We start from the raw sequence: 22,078 nt of genomic DNA, 5'->3' as shown, positions 1-22,078 counted from the left end.
TCCAAGTTCATTAAAGAATGATGATTTGATGAGATGGTTGGTTTGTTTGGATACTTCCTCAATCAAGAGAAAAGGGAAAAGAATTAGATGCCACTTAGGTATAGTGTGAGTGATATTCTTTTCTATAACCCCCATTCCCAAAAGAATATTTTCCTGTTTACCATCAAGTAATAAAGATTGTCTTCCTCCATAATGTAATATATATATAATATTGAAGGTGCTAATCAAATCAGATAAATAAGCTCATATGCATTCTATGAAGATTCCCATATCACTCTTAACTGTTCTATTATGCTTTCATGAAAAAAAGTACATCTTTGCAGGCCAATGCCCACCACCTCCTATATTCAAAACAAATAAAGGGAAAGGGTTTTTCAATATTGAAAACTTGAATTGACCTAACTTGAAAATCCACTGAGCCGAGTTGATTTCTAGATGACTCACAAGTCAACTGGATGATTAATTTATGGTATATGACACATAAAACACCCATATGATCAGATAGCAAAAGGAATTTCTGTTTATCCTGAAAGTTTCTTTAGGTTTATTTTTTAGTGCTTCTTTTACATGATTCCCCCACCCCTTAAGTATTCACCGGAGTTTTTTTTACTCAAGAAGATTAAATAAAGTAGAGTTGAGTTGACTCATCTGAGTCCCAAATTGACTCATTGAGTTTGGAAACATAGGTTTGTCCTGGCTTTCCTGAAAGACATAATTTATTTTCTGTTTTTTCTCGCAAAAAGGCAAAAGGGGAAAAGAACGCTACTTGGTCGTGTAGTGGTTCTTGCACCTAGACACATAACTATGTGCAAAATTACCGCTGAGCCCCTAATGAACTAAAAATCCCAATCAGTCAACGGGAAAAGAAATGCAAATTTGTCGCGTGGTTCATACACCTAGACATAGAATCGTATGAAATTACCATTCAACCCCTAATAAACTGAAAAATCTCATTCAGTCAAAAGGAAAAAAGAATGCGAATTAGTCGCGTGGTTCTTGTATTTAGACACAAAACCGTACAAAATTACTGCTCAGTCCTTTGTGAACTCAAAAAATCTCATTCAATCAAACACTCCTACACGCTCTTATTGGCAGACACTACACAACCATTTTAAAATACAAAAAAAAAAAAAACATATGTTAATAGTGTAACAAGATAAGGGCCATGGGAATTGGGTAAGTTGTTGAAGTCTGCTACTAAATACTTGAAAACTGGACCCAATAATTTGTGTGAGGAAATCTGTCAAACAGCAAGAGAGACAAAACACATAAGGATTAAGGAATAGCTCTTCCTTCAATGGCTTTGCCGATTCCTTCTTTTTTAAGGCACTCTCTGTAAAGACTAAAGACAAAGCTCTCTCTCTGCTCTCTCATCTTCTCTGATCTACTCTGTCTTTCTGTGGGGAGTGGGATTGGTGTCTTATTAATTCAATCCTCCTCTTCTTCCTCCTCCTCCTCCTCCCACCATGATGAAGATGATGATGTTGTTTTAATTTCTTTCTTTTCTTTCTTTCTTTCTTTCATTCCTTCCACACATCTTTTATCCTTTGCGTCTTCTTTTTGTTTTCTCGTTTGAAGACATAATAAAAGTCCCTATCAAACTCATAAACCACAAATTTTTTGTTTGATCTTTTTAGCTTTTGTTTAACTAACTAACATTTAACGGACTTTCACAAGGAAGACTTGGGGTACGTTACCAAAAAGCAAGCGCATATAACGCTGTGATTATCGTTTCTTTTTTTCAACCCTCCAAAGGTCTTCCACGCTTGCACCTGAACCACCCCCGGCCCCACCTTCCTTCTCAACTACTAGTCATCTTTGGGGCCCTATCATCATTTTTTATGGTTCAGTGCGCATTGAATAGACATTCCCCTCCCCCCCCCCCCTCCTTCGAAGGAAAGGAAAAAGGTTGGGGAAAAAGAGAGCTTTAAAGCCAACTAGCCAAGAATCAAGTTTAAATTGTTCTCATCTAAGGGTGGGTTTCATTTGGTCCCGTTTGTTTGATGATGAGAATTGGTGGGAATGTTGTGGTATCGGGTCTCATAGTATAGTGGGTTGGATGGGAGTTTTATTTTTCCCATGATCAATAATCAAAATCTTTTGTTTTTTTTATTGGATTTTGAATAGCATAAGGGTCGGATTTTCAAGTGTCACGTCAACAGATAAAACATTTAATATTGTTCTCTGAGCTTTTGTTAATTCACTATTTCAGGTTAAATAAACAAGGTTAGGGTGGAATTTTGAAGTACCACATCAGCATTTTCTCAACTCAATTCTATCACCCCACCTAAATCCCCAACAAACACATACGACTTTCCTTGTTGATGATGTCACTAGCACTGATAGTAGCTGATAGTCACTGCTTGTTCTCCCACATTAGTTATCAATTTAGGGGTGCAATTTTGACTCTGCGAACCCAAGCCCACCCAAGCCTAATAGGTCCTAGATTGGGTGTTTTAACCCGATAGTTGGGCAAGGCAAAGATTTCCAGGCCTATGGTTGGGCTATGCCTGAGGCTGAGCCCGGCCTAGCCCACCCTGCTTAACCTTTAAACAGCAAAATATGAGCTGCCAAGGTCAAGCAGGGTTGGGAAAGATATCCCAGGCCGGACCCCGGGTTGAACAGTCAATACTACATCTATTAAACATTAAGAACATTAATCCATCTTCGTTAATATAACAACTCATGAAAAACAAGTAGATCCACAAGAGTATTATATTCTCATCTCAATTTCAATGTGACAAATATAGAAAAAATTGTAACACTTTCCCTTCTTTCCTTGAAAGTAAGAACGCTATGACATTGTAATCTAGATATGGGGAACATGATAGAAGAGAAAAATAAATTATGCTCTAATTTCTCTATTTCCTCCACTATCTCTTTTTATATTAAAAAAGAAAGAGGGTTCCTATGCTGCCAATGTAAGGGGAATCTCCCACACCACATCAATGATAACTCCATAAATGTATCATCTAAATTTGATTCACATGGTCAAGACAAGAGGGAGAAAATAATAGAAAAACCTATTGTGAGGAGACATATGGTACATCTGCAGTGTGGAAAACTTTTACCCAATAGAAAGGTAAGAAGAATGAGAAGACGTGAGAGAGATTGAGTTATTCACTTCTCAGCGCCATACTCATGTGGATCTTAAACCTAATAGAAGACCTCCCTCCATTGTAAATTATAATGCTACAAAGTTGTAAAACTGAAAAAAACAAAAAAAACAAAAAAAAGAAAAAAAGAAAAAAAAGAAAGAGACTTTCCTTGAGGAAAGCACAAATATCAAAATGTATTCTCATTCATATTTCATGATCAATTTTTTTTTTTTTGTCAGAATCTACAATTTTATTACGGATCACTGATGCAAGGTAAATCTCGGACTAAAGGATAACAAGAAATGATGAAAGGGGGTGGGGAGAAAGCCATCAAAATTGACACAGAAAGAAATGAGAGACACCTGTAGCTAAAAGGTGGGCCTCATGTACAACAGAACAAAAAACTAAAGCAAAGAAAACATAGATAAAAGAGTGAGATAAAATTAAAACATCATCCACAATGGCCATGATGACCTAGTCTAAGAAGACGAAAATCGCATAAGGGCCAGCACCTTAGGATAATAGTCCGAGAGAACCATCGGGGGGTAATCGGCAAACTACACCAAGAAGCAGTATGATGTTTGGAGAGACATAGTATTTGTCAATTGTTTAGTCTTAATTGAAAGCCCACCTCAACTTGCTCCCCAAACGAAAAAGGGTCCACCTTGAACTCCATAATAAAATCTCCTTAGCACAAAAAAACAAATTAGAGAAAATTTTCTCTATGCTGCTAGAGTGTAATTTCCCTCTCATATAAATTATTTTATTATTTTCTCTTTCCTATTCTAAACACGTAGATCCTATATATTTTTTTCAATGATTCCTTCTTCAGCACCCATTGGTGTGGTGTGCAGATTTCTTCCCACACTAGCAGTGTGAAAAACCCTCTCCCTAAAAAAATTAGGGAGAAACTTCTCAGTCCAGGATTGTGGCCTATGCCAGCACTCCCATGAGTTTATCTCTCTCTCTCCTCCCCCATTTGAAAGACACCTCTACCCCCTTGTTTTGAGGAAAAAAGAGAACCACATGGGAGTACTGGTGTAGGCCACACTCCGGGAGAGAAAAATATTTCCCAAAAAAATATTATAAACCCACCAGGCAACAAAATAAGAAAATAGAAAAGGAAAAATTAAATTCCAAAGGGAAATTTTCGGCGACACCCCCTCCGATGGACCGTGAAATTAATGCCACCCCATTAAGGGTCATTATATCAATTTTGGCCCAAAAACTAACGGGGTTAACTGAATTAAATGCAAATGACTAAACTACCCTTTACCTACTAACATCTTTTAGGCCATTGGATGAAATGGAAGGCATCCCAACCATTCAATCAATCTGCAAGTGTATCTCCCTCCCTTCGCCGCCACTGCTGGTCTCTCTCTCTCTCTCAACCTACCCACCCTTGTGCCCACCTGCTGCAAGCCTGCAACTGAGCGGAGAACAGGCTTTGGCAACCGCCACCATCCCCCACTTCTTCCCCTGGCTTGTTAGAACAGAGCCTGCAATCGATCTCTGCCTAAACCTTTTGATCCCAATAATATTCACATGCCACAACCACAAATCCCCCTCCGATGAAGGAATGCTTGGAGAATGGTGGAACAATGATTTGATCATGGACAGAACACCCGAGACAGAGCTGATGCCGGAGGTCAATCGTAAAAGTGATAATAAAGTTCTTGAAAAGAACACTTACAGTGCCTTCATAGGAATTGGATTGGAGGAGTATTTGGTGGAGAGAGGGATATAGGAGGTTGTAATTACAGGGGTTATGACGAATTTGTGCTATGAAACGACGGTGAGGGAAGCGTTTGTGAGAGTGATTAGGGTTTTCTTTTCGATGGATGCGATGGCAACTTCGGCAAGGGAGTTGCATGTGGCTACGCTTAAGAATATGGTTTATGGGTTTGCTTATTTGGTTGATTGTAAGAGGCTTAAGGAGGGTTTCTCTAAAAAGTGATGAGTGATTGAGGTAAATAAGGTCTTGGCGTGGCTCTTTGGGGGGTTTTGATGGCTTGGGTCAAGAGAGTTGCAGAGAGAGAGATTTGAGAATATCTGTGAACTGTAATCTGTGCTGTATTTAAGGTGAAAGAGGTGTTTATACTTCTTAGTTACAAATTTCTATGTTTTACACCCTCTCTTTCTCTCTCGATGTGTCTTCCCTTTTTTTTGTTAGTTTATTTCATTACTATCTTTGCTGCAGATCTTCTTGTTTTTCTTTCTATTTTTTGAGTGTTAATTTTGTGGTCGTATTTTTTCTTGGGTTTTTACTTGGTTATGAATGTGGTGGAAGATGCGGGACGAAGAATTAAACTGAAATGTCAAGTGTCAGTTTCGCCGGTGGTTGCAGATCAATCCCACATCTGAAATTCCAATGGCTCTGCTTTCTTCCGCGATCCACCACCATTGTAACCGCGATCTATCACCAAGAGCTCTGAGAGGGTTAGGGTTTTTCTGAGTTAACATCCTTTAGAGCATGGTGGGGTGGGAGAGACTGTAGAGGGTGGTGGTGGGGTTGCAGGGGAGCAAGAGAAGGAGAGCTGGAGGGGGTACGGGCGACGACGAGGCAATGTATTGCGTCGGAATATACAGTAGAAGAAGAAGGTGACGGCAAGAAAATGAATAAAAAAATAAAGGTATTGAATAAAAACAAGGGTAAAATTGTCTTTAAAAAAAAACTAACATGCTGACATCGCTAATTAACTGTTAAAAGACTTTTTCCATTAGTTTTTGGGCCAAAATTGATATATTGGTTCTTAGAGGGCTGACATTAATTCCACGGTCCATCAGAGGGGGTGTCGCCAAAAATTTCCCAATTCCGAACACCCCACTGGGCAGTTAGATTAGAAATGTCAAACATTCGGCCAGAGACATTGATCCACACCATAACATAGTGAGTTTAAAAAAAAATCTCGGTAGTTTCCAAAAACTCGTAGTCTCCATTTGTTTGTTTCAAGGGAAGAGAGAGGAATAAATATTGCATAAAACCGACTAGCAGGTTTTAGCTCTCAAAATACCGGCGACCGCCCTCCTTGGACTTTCTCCCAACTAGGGAGACCTAGTTAGTATGCCCTCGTTGTTGGTTGTTGGTCGGCGTTGTAAAGTCAATGAGAGCACATGCATTGACATGATGGGGGTAGGATTTCTGCCTTTTATGGATGGTGGATGTTCATTCGGCCTTTTTCTTTGTCTGAACACGAACGGTACTCTTCCCCACAGAAAACTTTTCTCGATAAGATTATTTGCTTCTCTCCCTATTCTCACTTTATTTTTCGAGAATTTCAGATAAAGCTAACTTTGGTTTTCAACTAGTCCGGTGTCAATTCTTCGAAATATTTTTTGCTGAAAATATTCCTGATCCCATTAATAACGAGTGGACCCAAATAATCTTCACCTTCTTGGCCTTGTTTCTCACGATCTTCGTTCTTCGACCATCAGTTCCCAGCATCACGTACAGCTCAAAAAATCTCACTTCTTATAATGGTGTGAGAGGAGATGCATGATTTAGACTTGACCTGTTGTTTCATTTTAATCACCAAATTAAAATGTTCTTGCTTTAATCACATGGATGGGTATATTAATAGTAACCCATAACCATTTACTAACTTTTATCTCCATATAACTACAAGAAATGCCTTGTGAGTCTAAAGTGGAAAAAAAATAATGCAAATATTCACTTTTGAAAGAAAAAAAAATTACTGCTACCTGTGTTGCATGAACTTTCCTGGTACGTAACTCACATATTTGCAGTGACAACATTGTTGATTGCCTAAATATAACCAAACTTGGGTAAAACTAGACAAACCTGTTTGAGAAAATTTTTTCTAGTTTAGTATAAGATGAGAGAGTATCTGTAGACTGGTACTATATTTAGCAGATACAACGGTGATATGGTAATATTGACCATATTGACATCTAGAGAAGGCCTAGATGATCACATTTTAGAATAAATAATCAAACCATATATCGTCCCGTGTATTGAGATATTAATTTTTATTTTCAATCATTCATTCTTTTTTTCTTTTTTCTTTTTTTTGAAGTTTTATCTCACACACAAATATTAATGTAGAGAAGATTTCTGAAGAATTTTTGGATAAAATGGATCGATAGATGTCCACTTGATCAGGGCAAAAATATTGAATTTTAGCACTATTTCCGATGACTATAACTTTTGACTCGGGTGGCGGGTGGAGTTTCATAATACCAATATATCCAAATGATAATCAATACTTTACGGCTCTTTAACATTCCAAATGACGAATCATGGGACCATCATAGTATGGGCAAATTCACACATTTAAGGTATGTACCGCCCTTCAAAGTTTTGTGTGTGATTAGGGTTATCGGATTTCTAGTTTATTTTCTTACTTTATTTTGTTTCTTGTTTATTTCAGTTTCTTTTTCTTTGTAATCTAACATTCTTATATAAATATCGTTTTGAACAATATAAAAACAGCTTGAAGTTTATAACAAAATTCATTTTATTTTTTACCCTGTAGATTCAAGGGTTCGTTAGTGCTAGAACAACATCTAACCTCATACTTCTTATTGCATCACACACACGCATGCAAGTGCGCACATACACACACACCTACCCAAACCCACATATATACAATGGAACATGATGCTATATTTGGTTTTCCAAAATGAAGATCTTTTCCAGTAGAAAATATCATGAAAAGTGAGCCTCATGTTCATTAGGAAACTCAATTTTCATGCGTTTTTGTTTGAAAAATTATATATTATGAGACAATTAATCATGACTTCAACTTCTAGTTGTCTTAAAAGAAAATATTTTATAAATTAATTTTCTTTAAAAAGAAAAATTATATAGAAAAATAAATTTGTATTATTTTATTCATATGCAATACAAAAATTTAGAATAAAAATGGGAGCAATGTTCTAAAGGGAGTTGGGTTGCTGATGATGGTGGAACTGATCAGTCTCAAGAATACTGTTTCTTGCCTTCTTCCCTTTTAAGAAATTTCTTGTTGAAATTTTAAAATGCCATTTTCCCAAAAATAAAAAATAAAAGGAAAAGGCTTTTATCTTGCTCAATTATCTAATTTCCACCCGGAGACATCATCTATCTCTATTCTACCATATGGTCAGATACTCAGATTCTTTCTACCCAAAAAAAAAAAAAAAATAGATACTCAGATTCTTTCCTTAGTCTCTCATTTCTAGGTGCGCTAGAAATGATACCAAAAATATGCTACACCATTACTCATGGGACATAGAATTTGTATACGTAGAAAATACTTCAAATTCAAAAAAATTCTTCAAAGAAGATTCAAGTCATACGTGAGATGTTGTCAACGTACAATCCTAGGCTTACTAGGGTACTAGCTGAGCCCAGCCCAATCATTTAATGGACAGGGCGCAGGCTTGGGCTCCAGACTAATGGGCTTTTATTAGTCCATTCTGCCCAAATATAACCCCATCTAAGGATTTGGCTCTCCTCCAGTCGTGGCGGAAGCTGGAGGGTCCAATCCAGAAAAAACACCCAAAAACAGGGAGGGGGTTGGTCATTTCATAGGGGGCCCCACTTTTGGCTCTCCTCCAGCCGTGGCGGGAGCTGGAGGGTCCAGCCCAACAAAAACACCCAAAAACAAGGAGTGGGGTTGGTCATTTCATAGGGGGCCCCACTTTTGGCTCTCCTCCAGCCGTGGTGGGAGCTGGAGGGTCCAGCCCAGCAAAACAAGGGTGGTTTTGGTCATCTCACAGGTGGGACCCAAGTGGGGCCCCCTATGAAATGACCAAACCCTATTTTTGGGTGTTATTGCTAGGCTGGACCCTCTAGCTCCCGCTACGACTGGAGGGAGGGAAAATGTTCTAGTGCGATCCCTGGAGGAGAGCTAGATCCATCTAAATCAGTTCAAATTCAATCAATTAATGATTTCTTTTTGAGTTCGATTCCTCTGCCTATATGTGAGAGGCAACCACCTATTCTATTTTTGTCATTTACAATGGGAGGAAGGGTATTACTACCCCAAAAAAAAAAAAGGGAGGAAGGGTACTTATGAAAGCAAAATAAAGATGTGGTCGTTTTAGAGGTTTCCATCATCTTTTTTTTTTCGGTGAATAAAACGTGAACGGCAGGATTCGAACCTGCGCGGGCAGAGCCCACATGATTTCTAGTCATGCCCGATAACCACTCCGGCACGTCCACTAGGTTATGTTAATGAATTTTAGTCAAGGCTATATCTGTATTTATCCAATTTATTATGTATTAGTAGAAATATTTGGAAGGTAAGAGACAAACACGATAAATAAAAAATGTTAAAAAACAATTTATGTTGAATTGTTTTGGATGGTTAAAGAGACAAGGGTAGATAAGCAATAGATTGTAGAATTCTCCAAATTTGACTTCTAACCAATACTTGAGGCAGTTGAGGGTATTCTCTTTTCATTTGTAAGGTTCAGATTTGGCCACTTCATAAATTAAGGGTCCGGTGTTGCCTTCTCTATCTATAGTAGAGTGATACCTTCTTTTTGCCCGTCCAATTATAAATGAGTTGGGCTCAGCCTCAGATATTTGGAGTATTCCTCACCTATTAAATTATTGGGCACTTTTGGGAAGACATGTACCATGACCCACCCGTGCCAAACTTGCTTGGTCCCCACCCGTATTTCCAATAAAGGGCTCCGATGGCATGCAGAGGATATTGGGGACAGTGGGAGAGTATTATCGACTTTTAAGAATTGAAAATTGGATCGGTGAATCAGCCAATTCATATTAGAATCAGTTGTGACCGACCCCAATTTCCACCAAGTCATAGCCAAAACCCCTAGAAATTACCCCCCTTTTTTTTTTGGATCTGAGGATCGATTAGAGGGTTCTTGAGCATTGATGTGGGCAATTCCGATTTGATCCAGATTGGAATCGCCAATGACCGATTCCGTCCCTGAATCCATGTTTTAAAACTCTAGGTATGAGTAAAAATGATCCTAGAAAAGTAGATGTTTCTTAAGGGTGTTAAACAGTGTGATTTCGGTTAAATGCTACGATTAGGTTCAGTTCATAGTGTTAGAGGTAGAAAGTAAACCAAACCATTTACTAAAGAGTTCTATGTAATGAAACCAAAACTGAACCGTTTATTAAACGGTTATACGTTTCCCAAACAATTTTAAGGACGAGAAAAACATACTCAGAGAAAAATACATAAACAATTATTTGATATAAACGTATTTTTCATAAAAGTATATAAATAATTATTTAATATAAATCTACTCTAGCTTTTTGAATTTTGAATGATTTTTTTAGAAAAAATAAACATATTCATCGATGTTAAGATCAGGCCACGAGTGGCCATGGGGATGTAAAAGATTCAAGAGGATATTATTTATTTAATGGGAAAAAGATCTCTACTTGGTGGTGTTTTCTATGCCCTCTCATAGGGCATCGTGAAATGACACCTTTGTCCTTTGGGTAAATATCCAAGCGTGCTCACCCATTGGTCCAAACACTTGTATAGAGACCATACGATCAAATAGAGATCTCTTACCCTTAATTAATATATAAATTAAAATGTAATCGATTTAAACGGTTTCATTTTTTAAATAAAAATTGAACCACTTAACTAAACAGTCTCATTTTTAAACCAAAACCGAATCATTTACCAAACGAATTTGCAATTGGTGTAAACGGCTCAGTAAACGGATTGATTTTGAACACCTTTACTTTCCTCCACTCACGGTGGAAGAAAACTTTTGCCTAAAGAGTTATGATTGGAGGGACGTGCTGGTGAGTGAGAAGAATGATAAATCAAAGTGAGAAAGTGAAGGATTCACCTCCGTGGAAACTGGAAAGAAGCTATAGATGTTTTAGATTGTAGTAGGCACTTAAATAAGCCCAAATTTGCAATGTAGCAGATCAACTAGGGTCAATCGAGACCGTTAGATCGAAAGAAGGCAATCTTGTTGGAATTTTTTTCATGAGAAAAAACATATTCATAAAGCTAATCAATGAAGTACAAGTACTATCGAATAAAGTTTGTTTAAGATGCTTAATTAGCTCAAACTCTAGAAGCCAATAAGTGAGTCAGAAAAGTCTTTGTCCTACCTTTCTTTATAATATTTAAAATACCACAAACTTTAAATAATTATCTAATGTCCCATAGAATAGGAAAGAGAGTTCACAATCACATCTTGACAGTCAGTCCAGATTTCGATATCGTGAACTATTCCTCGAGCTCTTTGCAATCCAATGAAGACTACTCTTGCCTTGAATTCCTATGCTTTCCGTGCAAAACCAAAATCCAAAATAGCACTGTCAAACAAATGATTTGCAAAACATATGGCTACCCTACTTGTTTCCTTAGAGGTTTGTTGAAAGTTGCCATGGCACACATACGACTGTTAAAAGGAGTCGGAGATAAAAATATGATGAAATCTTCAAAAGAGAAGGGTGATGCGGAATCATGTAATTGGGATTGATCATAAGATCGAGCTCTTAGGAGTAGATTCTATTGATCCCATAATTTGAAGGTTTGAAGCCCATCTATATACATTCTGCCAAATTCTCTGTAGGTTAGGGTTAGCAGGAGAGTAAATACATTGGTTTCGAGTAATCCAGATGCAATAACAAGTAATTGTAAAATTATCAAGAAATTATTTTTCTCCTTTTTAAATCCATGTAAATTATTAACAAAAGACTGGAGAAAACCAAGAAATAAGGGAGCAACAATAAATTCTGTTCGTAATCCCAGCGGGCCTAAGGCCCATATTCTCTTGGTAATCTGCCATAAGACCTAGGGATGTAAACGGATTGGATTTGGATCGGATAGTGCTATATCCGCATCCACATCTGATTAGCTTTCGGACGGATTCGGATAGTGCTAAACGGATACAGACACGAATACGAAAACGAATTTTGACTATTCATTTACATCCCTAATAAGACTAGCGCATCAAGGGCTGCTTTCTATTTTCTTCTCAAAATTTTTGTTTCTTTTCACTATTTTCAGGTTGTTAAGATTTGACAGAAATAATTGGAGAATCTCCTACAAAGCTTTGATCTTACTGGAACAAAGAGAGCGTCCAGCTCCCCTTCTTCTTCTTAGGCTTTTTCCGTGCTTCCATGGCTGCTTCTATCAAGGCAGGGGTGGGGTGGGGGGGTTCGCTTGGGGCAGAGATGGGGCAGGGAGCATGGTGTGGTGGGGCGGGGTGGGGTGGCACAGGGGGGTCGAGGTTGCAGGGGTTGAGGCGATAGTGATGACGGCAGTGGTTAGGAGGTGAAGTTGAAGGGATGGGTTTGAGAGGGATAAATTTGAAAATTTAGATCATTTTAGAGAAAGAGGCACCCCAAACATCAGTTTTCAAAAATTGAATACCAAAAACAACCTTTTTGTAAGAATTGGACACCTGAGATGTAATTTACCCTTTTTTTTATGGCTAAATGGTCGTGGGACATGTGTAAAAATAAGTATACAGGACGTTGATCAAACCCAATCGTTGATTTAGTTACACTAAATCATAGTCATTGAATATGTTTTTCTCAATTAACCGAGACAGGTAGTTACCATTTTTATCTTTAATTATTCTCTGCAACTCCCATATTAGACTGCGACTCCCGCTCAACCTATTACCTCCCTCCTTTACCGCTATACATTCTTTTTCCTAGCCCTACATCCGCCCTTTGCCCCACCCCCTTGGTTTTTTTGGTTTTCACGGTGGTGGTGTGGCATTCTACTTTGTTTCAGTGTCACCGATCCTTTGGGACCATCAATCTCCACAACAGAGTAGTTTGGGTTCTCATAGAGTTCCGTTTCTTGTTTTCTTAGCCCACCAACACAAAAATCCGATCTTGGAGCCATTAAACCCCCCCCCCCTCTCTGATTGATTAGAAACGAAGAGGACAAAAGTTACGAAACACTAAAAAAAACACCAAGAAATGGACCCCTAAAATGTTGAAATGCCCAACAAATGTTAAAAACCTAGAAGGGCTAGATCTCGAAAAACATGAAAAATATGAGAATTTATTTAAGGTTGCAATACCAAAAACCAGATCTCCTAATCAGAAATCTAAAGACCCTATTAAACTCTTATTTGGGAAAACAAAAAGAGGAGTTAAAAGTTTTTCTTTTTTTCTTTAGGTTAAGGTTCTACAAGCACCCAAGCAGAGGAAAACACCATCGTGGAGGAAGGTATTTGGAGTTGTGAAACTCTAAACCTTGTGTCTTTTATTCAATAAATCCAACCATTCTTTTTAAGGTAATCTGGGTTTGGTTGAAAATCTGCATCAAACATTGCAATGAACTTGCAATTCTTCACATAATCACAATTTATTGTAGATTTGAGATTCCTAGTTTTGTAACCAGTTCTAAACAATGATGGCAGCAGTAAATATTGTTATTCCCAACTTCCAGAGAGAAGGGGGGGGGGGGGGGGGTTAGAGATGGAACGGTGGCTTCGTTAGGTCTTTGCAGGACGGACAAAGACAGGACTCGGCATCAAGTGATTGGGATGATGAAGATAGGAGGGGTTCTCACCGGAACATCTAGGAACCAGTCATTGAGTCAAAATTCATTGGACAGTTATGATTACCCTCATCTCAAATCTACGGATAGAATACAAGAAACGTAAGAATAAGGTCGCGGAACGTACGCATTGCTACCATCTACCCATTTTTTATAACTACTATATCGATTTTTTTGTTAACTTTGCTGGAGAATCACCATTCACAAGTAAGATGACACGTGATTGAGACCTCCGTTGTATAGGGGTGCACACACCATTTAGAGATGGGTCCCGTGGTGTAATTGGGATGGCTTTATTTGACCCTTGTACTAAGGATGTAAATGGAGGATTTCCAAAGCAAATTTAGAACATACTAAAATCCTAGGAGCGATTTGTGAACCCTAAGATGGTTATTACCATATGAGTTTTCATATTAATCTAGTGACTAGGATAATTGATTGTATACTAATCTAGTGACTAGGATAATTGAGATAATTGATTCTCTCTTATCTATAACTTGATCTTAGAAATTATTTTGGATGATTGACCCATGTAATCTCTTGTATATATTGACATCTCCATATCAATGGAAAGTAATCTATTTCATTCAAACCTCATATCTTTAGTGTCTTTATGCCGTACGATTCTAACAATGGTAGGTGAACCGTCCTCTACGAATGAAGGGAAACTTAGTCCTTTATTTTTCTATTGATGAATCATTTATTCACTTATAAAGAGATGTATTCTTCTTGTACTATAGATTCTATACAAGTTGATTTTGTACACCATTTAGTTTAAGAAGAATAATTTGATAATCAAATGCAAATTATGAAACCACATGAGAAACAAAGCTGTTACAAGTAACAGGAGAACGATTTGAAGCAGTATGACTAAACCCATGCATGATTCTTAACAATCAACAATTATTGTACCTATCCCAACCCCAAAATTCAAATAATTCAAAATTACTTCCTCGGGTTCTCTGTAAAACTTGAATAATAATGTGAAAGAGAAAAGAAGAAGAAAGCTATGTAAGCTATTCTTAGAGAAAGGGGAAGCGGGTTGGGGGGTGGGGTGCTAGAAAGAAGAGAGGGAAGCTTCACGACCGTTTTACTCAACTCAAGTGGTTTCGCCAATATTATTGTGACTTGGGTGAAAAGATCGAGTCTCATTTGACTTAGATGTTGCTATCAATTCCTGTCATGTTTTATATCGATCGAAGCTACATAATTCTTGACTAGGTTTTTGAAAATTTTGACTCAACTCAAAAAAATTCACCCCAATCAAACCTGAGTTTTCAAGATAATTCACATAAATGAATCAATTCCTGTCATGTTTTACATCGACAGAGGCTACATAATTCTTGACTAGGTTTTTGAAAATTTTGACTCAACTCAAAAAAATTCACCCCAGTCAAACCTGATTTTTCAAGATAATTCACATAAATGAATTAAAATTGGCGCATGAGTTAAGGAGTAGGCATATCAACAAATTGGGCTTTCAGATAACTAATGATGAGGAAGATTTTGTCACTGGTGTAGCTGATGTTAACAACTCCCCTAGTGTCACTACCACTCCGCCCGTGACAATTAGAATTATCACAGATTTTGGTAGTCTGATGGGAATATGGAACTTGAGATGGTCCTTTTAATAATCATTGTCGGATTGGGTGTATCAGTCAATCCATAGTGGAATCGGCTTAGCCCAATCCCGATACTATACCAATACGAATGATCAGGTGAATTAGGTAAAAAGTAGTTCAATTGAAATTATGTTCAATACTAGGCCGATACATATCGTTTATATTATATCGGCCAAGATAAAGTTTGTATCTGAGAAAAGATCGATTTGATCTTCTCAAGGTTTAATTCCTAACAAGAACGTAAGTGCCTGCTTGATAATCGTACGGATGTTTCTGTTTTGGTTATATACTGAGAAACAGTAAAACAGTTTTTTCATTTTCTGTGCTGAGAAACCGTTTTTGACCCGTTTGGTAAACCTGTTCTTGGAAACAAGCAAAATCCTTTTTTTTTTTTTTTTTAAAAAATTAACAAAAGGATATGTTTGTCACACTTTTCCAATTTTACAAAAGAGCATAGTGAACGAATATAGAAGTTTTTATTGGGCACACTTTTCCAATTTTCAGCCAAGAAACGATGGACATATTCTATCAAAAGTCTTACAGGGAGCATAAAATTTGATTTATGTTTCAAAAAACAGTCACAAAAAATGCTTCGTTATCAAGCAATTTTTAAGTGTTTTTTCATTTCCCAAAACGAAAAAGCACCAGAAACTATTTCTTGTAAGGTTATCAAGCGGGCTCTAACATTCTGTTCCTCTTGCAAACACCAAGCACTTCCAGTGTGCATGTTATGATTTTTGTTGTCATGAACTCATCTAAGTGCTTTATATATAATTTTGTATGGAAAAAGAGAAGGAAAAACCACAAGCACATGCTATGTAGTATGGAAACGAGTTTTTCCTTATTTAAAGTTTGAGAAAATTCTCCCTACCTACTTACTCAATTAGGAATTTGGATCCTCTGTGGCCTGGGATTGAGCGGCCATCGTGTTGCGCTCAACTTACAGGCCACCATGTGGATTTGGTGCAAATCCAATGGTTAGTTGACAATGGTTCAATTCAAAGTTCAAAAATGCTAGGCCATCGTCTACCAACCATTGGATTCGCATCAAATCCACGTAGTGACTTCTGAATTAAGCGTAACACGATGGCCGCTCAACCCTAAGATCCAAATCCACTTAGTTTAATGTTTTGGATCTAATTGTTAAAGTCAGCCCAAGATTGAATGTACCCATCTTCTCAAACCCCATTCCAAATAAGTGCACATTGAATTGATCCAATTCCTTTAAAAATTAGGGCAACAAGTAACCAATATTCAATTCAATAGACACTAAATACTGAGGAAGGATTTAATTTCTATTGCCAATGCAATGATATCAATATTATTTGGGGACCCACCCTTCAAATTTGACTATGATTGTCCATGTTTCATTGGATAAATTTTTGTTTATTATAATGAAGTCATTTATTATTCTAAGGGTAAAGTTGGAATGTTAAGGAGAGAATTAGAGAAAGTATTATATAAGTCTAGGAATTTAGATACAACTGGAGAAAATATTTTATAGGGAAAAATTAGTCATTATTGGTATAATCCAAGAGAAATATTAAAAATTTGTTGATTATTGTTGTATATATAATCCTATGTATTCATTTGGTTTAATATGTATAATAACTACATTTCTCTTTGATTGGGTTTATTTATTTATATCAATTAGGAATAATTGTTATGCAGGAAGGTGCTAGCCTCTATCCTAATCAATGAATTTGTTAATTCTTCTGAAAATGGTTTATGACATGCCTTGATCAAAGAATATGATTATGAAACACAACATGGACATCAGTGCCAAGACTAAATTTAGATCAAATGGAGTGTTTTGGTAGTTTTTTTATTTTATTTTTTATTCTATTATTGCAATTGCTTTTATTATTTGATCATTCTGTACAGTCTGGGGTTTAATAAACATGAGGGAGGTTGCAGACTTACCTCCAATAGGACTATGAAGGTCAGCCATGCTGTCCAATTCTATATTCAGTTTCTATGGCAATGACGATTGTGATGGCGATGGTAGCGACAACATTTAGGTGCTTCTGGTTTCTATATTTTACTTAAGGGCTGCTCTGATGGAAAGTAATGCCTCTGTTATCAAACCAGAGAGCTGTGGACAACCACCCCTCATCAAGATGGTTATCCTAAAATTATGTAACTACCTCCCCTCTTCTTAAACTGATGTGGCAAATTTTGCCACATCAGCTTACAAGGTAAGGACTTCCTTCCATGTTCACATTATGGACTCTAGTCTCTACTTCTATGAGATATGATTAGTTCTTTGATTTGCGTTAATAAATATCTTGTAAGTCATAATTCATCTCCTTTATTCTCCTAGCTAAAGCCAGTTTTGATTAGGATTTAGGAATGCCAATCTTGATTTCATAGCGCTTATAATTGAGTTGTTCTAGTCAAAAAAATGTGTTCTAGTCAAAAAAGGGTGATTACTTTTTAACAATTTCAACCATGCCTAATAAAAATCGCGATTATTACTTGGATTTATCTGAAAACAAGGATGCTAGTTTGACTCTCTCAAGTTTAAGGTTTAATTTAATGAAGGATGATGGGCTCTCCAGGTGATTTTGTTCAAGATTAAGTTTTCTTTCTTAATTGGGAGTTGGGAGTTATAGTTCCGTTGACCACACTGTGTTTGTAGTTGTAGATCTTGCGACAAAGGCAAAAATCCTGCTTAGGTCGATGTTTGTACGTATATTCTCATTGGTCATCATGCACGTGAAGGCTCTAGAGGCCCAGGCAGTGTTCTTTCGTCCATTTATTTATAATGATTTTCTCTCTCATGTCATGAGTAGCTAACAAGGTTACAATGATTCATTGTGGCCCATATATATATATTTTTTGGGTCGGTGACTCGGTGGTCCATGGAATCAACAATTAAGGAGTGGCATGAGAACCACTTTCATTTTTTTATTTTTTTTTTGTTTTTTTGTTTTTTTTAATGTACAGTTTTGGGTTGGCAAGAGTCAACCACACATGAACCAACTATGAACTAACAAACCCACTTTAGTTATGATCCTTAATCACATCCCTTGAATCAAGCTACCTCATTAAGATACATAACTAATTTAATTAATCACAATATCACATCCCTTAATCAAACCACCTCCATCATTAAGATACTTAACTATGTATATATATATATATATATATATAGTAGGTAGAATTGATCTCTAAAGGGGGCCCATTTGTCGGCCCATGTCAATATCCACACTTATTACCGAACTAGTAAAAATTGGGGTTTACTATATTTTCATTTAAAGTCCCCCAAAACAGGTGGGGTTTCTAGAATCAGGTAAAGCAATCGGCAATTCCTAAATTAATAAGGTGGACAAACAAGCAAATCCACAATCTTTTCTTCTTACTTAATTGGATCAATGACGGTAGAGAAGAGGCCACTAGCATGGTGGACTATTTGTTTATAGGAAAGGATCCAAGGAACTAAGATGCCAAAGGAGCCTATGAAGGAGGCTCTATTCTTGGACTTGTGGACCCCAGTATTTTCCATTATAACAAAATTAATCATCATCATCATCATCTTCTATCTATTTAGTTTATATTTTTAGGGCAAGGGATTGTTGTCCGGTTGGGTGCCAATGAGAGCATGTGTAGGGACACCGATATGGATGGGATTTTTTATTTCATAGGGAGGATAATAATTTTGTGCACTCATGTATCTTCGCATAGTAGCCACGTGAGCAAGCAACGTTATTTCTCCCTTATGCATATATATAAGTGGCGAGCTTCATGACAAAGTTTTACAAGAAAGATAACTAACAAATTGAAGTTGGATATTTTGATCATTGCTCATCCAATCCATTGTGTGGGTCCCACTCCCACATTGCCAGTTACATTTTAGTTCTTACAATAATTAATTAATTAATAATTTAAAAGAATAAAATAGATAAATTATTATTGACATAAATGTTTGCTTTTTATTTTTTTTATCAAAGTCGAAGGCATCTATGCTACCATGTGGACAAATGATAATTAGTCCAATTTGAGAGTCAGATAGAGAGGACATGGTCTAAATTAGCCACGTGTCAAATTTCAAAGTTAAATCAAACCAAACACCCCATTGTATATTTGCACACATCATATTTATGTCCTTGCATGTGTACCAATATTCTAGACATTATAGTGCACTATCACAACTTTGAGTTGGAAACGTACGATTTAAATTGTAAAAAATATATATATAAAAATTGATGACTCATATTTATCTTGTAATTTTCGAAAACATCACCATTGTTGCATGGATAACAACATCAAACTCCCTTGTTTCCTTCTTATGTTATGGATAAGTAGTAATTAATTAATAAATTAATAATTTATTAAGAATAAATAACATCACTCCTTTTCTTTTCTCTAAGGTCAGTGTCGGTAGTTGAGGGGAGTACCCTAATGTAGAATGAAGTAGGATTGTCACCCAACTAATAAATTAAAACTATTATCATGATTAATACTGTAACTAAAAAAAATATACTAAATATGATAATTAAAATTTACTTCATCTCCACCCAAAATATGATTGATAACATATTTTACTTCCTACTTTTTCTATATTTTTCATAAAATTTTACATCAACTCTACTTCCAACCAAATATCTCAATTGATAGTTTCTTTTGTACATAATTTCTTTACATTGATCTCATTTAAATTTATGACAAAAAAGGTTCCATGTACAACAGTACACCATGCATGGTCTAGTCCTCCTCTCACAATAGGGTAAAAAATTATGGAATTCTAACAATCTCCCCCTCCATACGGGAGCATCCAAGATCACACCAGATTCTCATACCTTGGCTTTGCACTAAATTTGACCTTGCCACAACCTTGTCATTCTCAAAAGTTAATCGTTAAAGAATGGGTACCCAAATACCTATAACCCCCCCCCCCCCACACACACACACACACACACACACCCGCATTCTTAGTTTATATCTGATGTAAGACTATTTTTTTCCACCTTTCACGTGAAACCCCAACATTACAGGGGAGTTCTCCATCTATGATGTATCCAATGGTTAGAATGTCAACTTTCATACTCCCATGTCTCAACATAAAAGTAGTGAAGGTGTAGGAATAGTAACATACAACAAACTATTTGAAACAGTTTTTGTAATATTAAAAGAACCGTGTTCCCAAGGGCGTGGAAGCAAGTAAACTTGATGAAATATATAATATGCAGTTGTAGAGTTATATATAAAGGAGGTTGTATGGTTTAATCAAGATTATTGATTAGAAGAAGGTTTTGCACACCCCAAACCTACCATAGCTGTGATGAGTTTGAACAGCTCAGCAATTATATGGCAGAGCATCTCTTTCCCAAACTAAATAATGGCAATTAAAGTAATCAACTCATCAGTAACTCACTTGGATTGAAGGAAGCAGGTGGGCGGTTGGTACTTGGGTGAGGGAACTGAGAGGAACTTGAGATTGAGAGAGAGAGAGAGAGAGAGATTCCAAACAATAATCACAATTCACAAGAGGCATGAGATTGATTCATTCATGACAAGTCATAATCCCAACCTCTTACCACTTCTTCCCCGAAATTACTCTTTTAAATCCACCACCGACCTAACTCCCCTCACGTACACACTACTCTCTCTTTCTCTTTGTCTTTCTCTCTTAAAAAGGATTATTAAAGAGTAATAAAGCTGTAAATAATAATAAAAATAAGTTAATTATAAGATAATAATAGAGGAATAATAAATCGACTACGAACCTTTTTCTTCCCCTAATTTAATACAAGTAAATTTCATTCTCTACTCATAAAGCCGGTGTTGTACTGTGATTCGTCCCTTGCCTCCACAGGAGCCCATGTTTGGAATTTTTTTTTCTGCCATCCACTTGAGTTTGTGTTTGAAAAAACCAAAAAAAATCTACTTGTCTTGAATAGAAAATTTTTATCCAAAGGAGCCGGTGTAGACCAATGCTCTCTACTTCTCTCTCTTCTCCTAACACTATTTTTTTTGCAATAAAAGTCCTATGCTATGCCGCACGATGTGCACCAATTGTATCCTGCACTCGCCATTGGTTGGCTGTCTCACCCCTACTTGTAAAACCTTTCCTTAATTCAATATAGGGAAGAGGAACCCTAACTGGTGTTGTGCCTAGCCATGTACCTGAAAAGACAGAAAGAACCAAGGGCAATGTTGATCTTTTTGCGTCGGATTGTGTCTAGCGTTCTTTCTCCCTTCAATATATTAAAATAAAGTGAAATAAAATGCTAATTAATCGCGTGGTTCCTGTGTCCAGACATAGGATTGCATGAATTTACCACTCAACCCCTAGCAAAATTAAGAACCCTATTACAACTGATCTCTTACATGTGCTCTCATTGCCCCCATGTTGGTGCAGGTGCTACTCGACTAGACAATGATATTTTGCCCCTAAAATAAATATAGGAATTCAGTTCCTTGTTTGGTTGCATAGCTTACGCTAGTGTCTCCTTGTGTCTATCTCTCTTCTCCCATAATAAGGGGCAGATATGTCATATTACATGAGATAGGAGAGAAAAAGACATAGCTTATACTAACGAACCCTATACAATCTGTCAATATTCTTTTCTCCAATAAAATATTATCAATAAGAAAAAGGGTCTTTGACAAGTGGCATAGGGGAATGCACCAATAAGTCAGCAGCAAAATAATATTGTACAATAATGGGCAGCAAGATCATTTCATGTGAAAATATAAAATTAGACACAGATGTACTAGTTTGAAGTGATTAAAGGACCATACGATCAATATTTACAAGTTTGAGAAAAAAGGTTTGACAAGATATTTTTATTTTGAATTGATGTTCTTTGTGCCGCAACTCAGCCTACGCCCAGACACATGGGCTTGCTATTCAGGGGGCAGGGTGGTCGTTTTG

The 22,078-nt window shown here is 36.8% G+C and overlaps 1 non-coding gene across 1 annotated transcript; it reads right to left on the bottom strand.

The window, feature by feature from the left end:
- Positions 1-9,185: 9,185 nt before the first annotated feature.
- TRNAS-AGA lies at positions 9,186-9,267 on the bottom strand. The gene has a single exon. It is a non-coding gene; the product is annotated as a tRNA-Ser (tRNA).
- Between the last annotated feature and the right edge of the window lie 12,811 nt (positions 9,268-22,078).

Source organism: Telopea speciosissima, chromosome 4, assembly GCF_018873765.1.
Source record: "Telopea speciosissima isolate NSW1024214 ecotype Mountain lineage chromosome 4, Tspe_v1, whole genome shotgun sequence".
Classification (NCBI taxonomy): domain Eukaryota; kingdom Viridiplantae; phylum Streptophyta; class Magnoliopsida; order Proteales; family Proteaceae; genus Telopea; species Telopea speciosissima.
The sequence above is the reverse complement of the archived record's forward strand: the minus strand, read 5'-3'. Positions and strand labels throughout refer to the sequence as shown.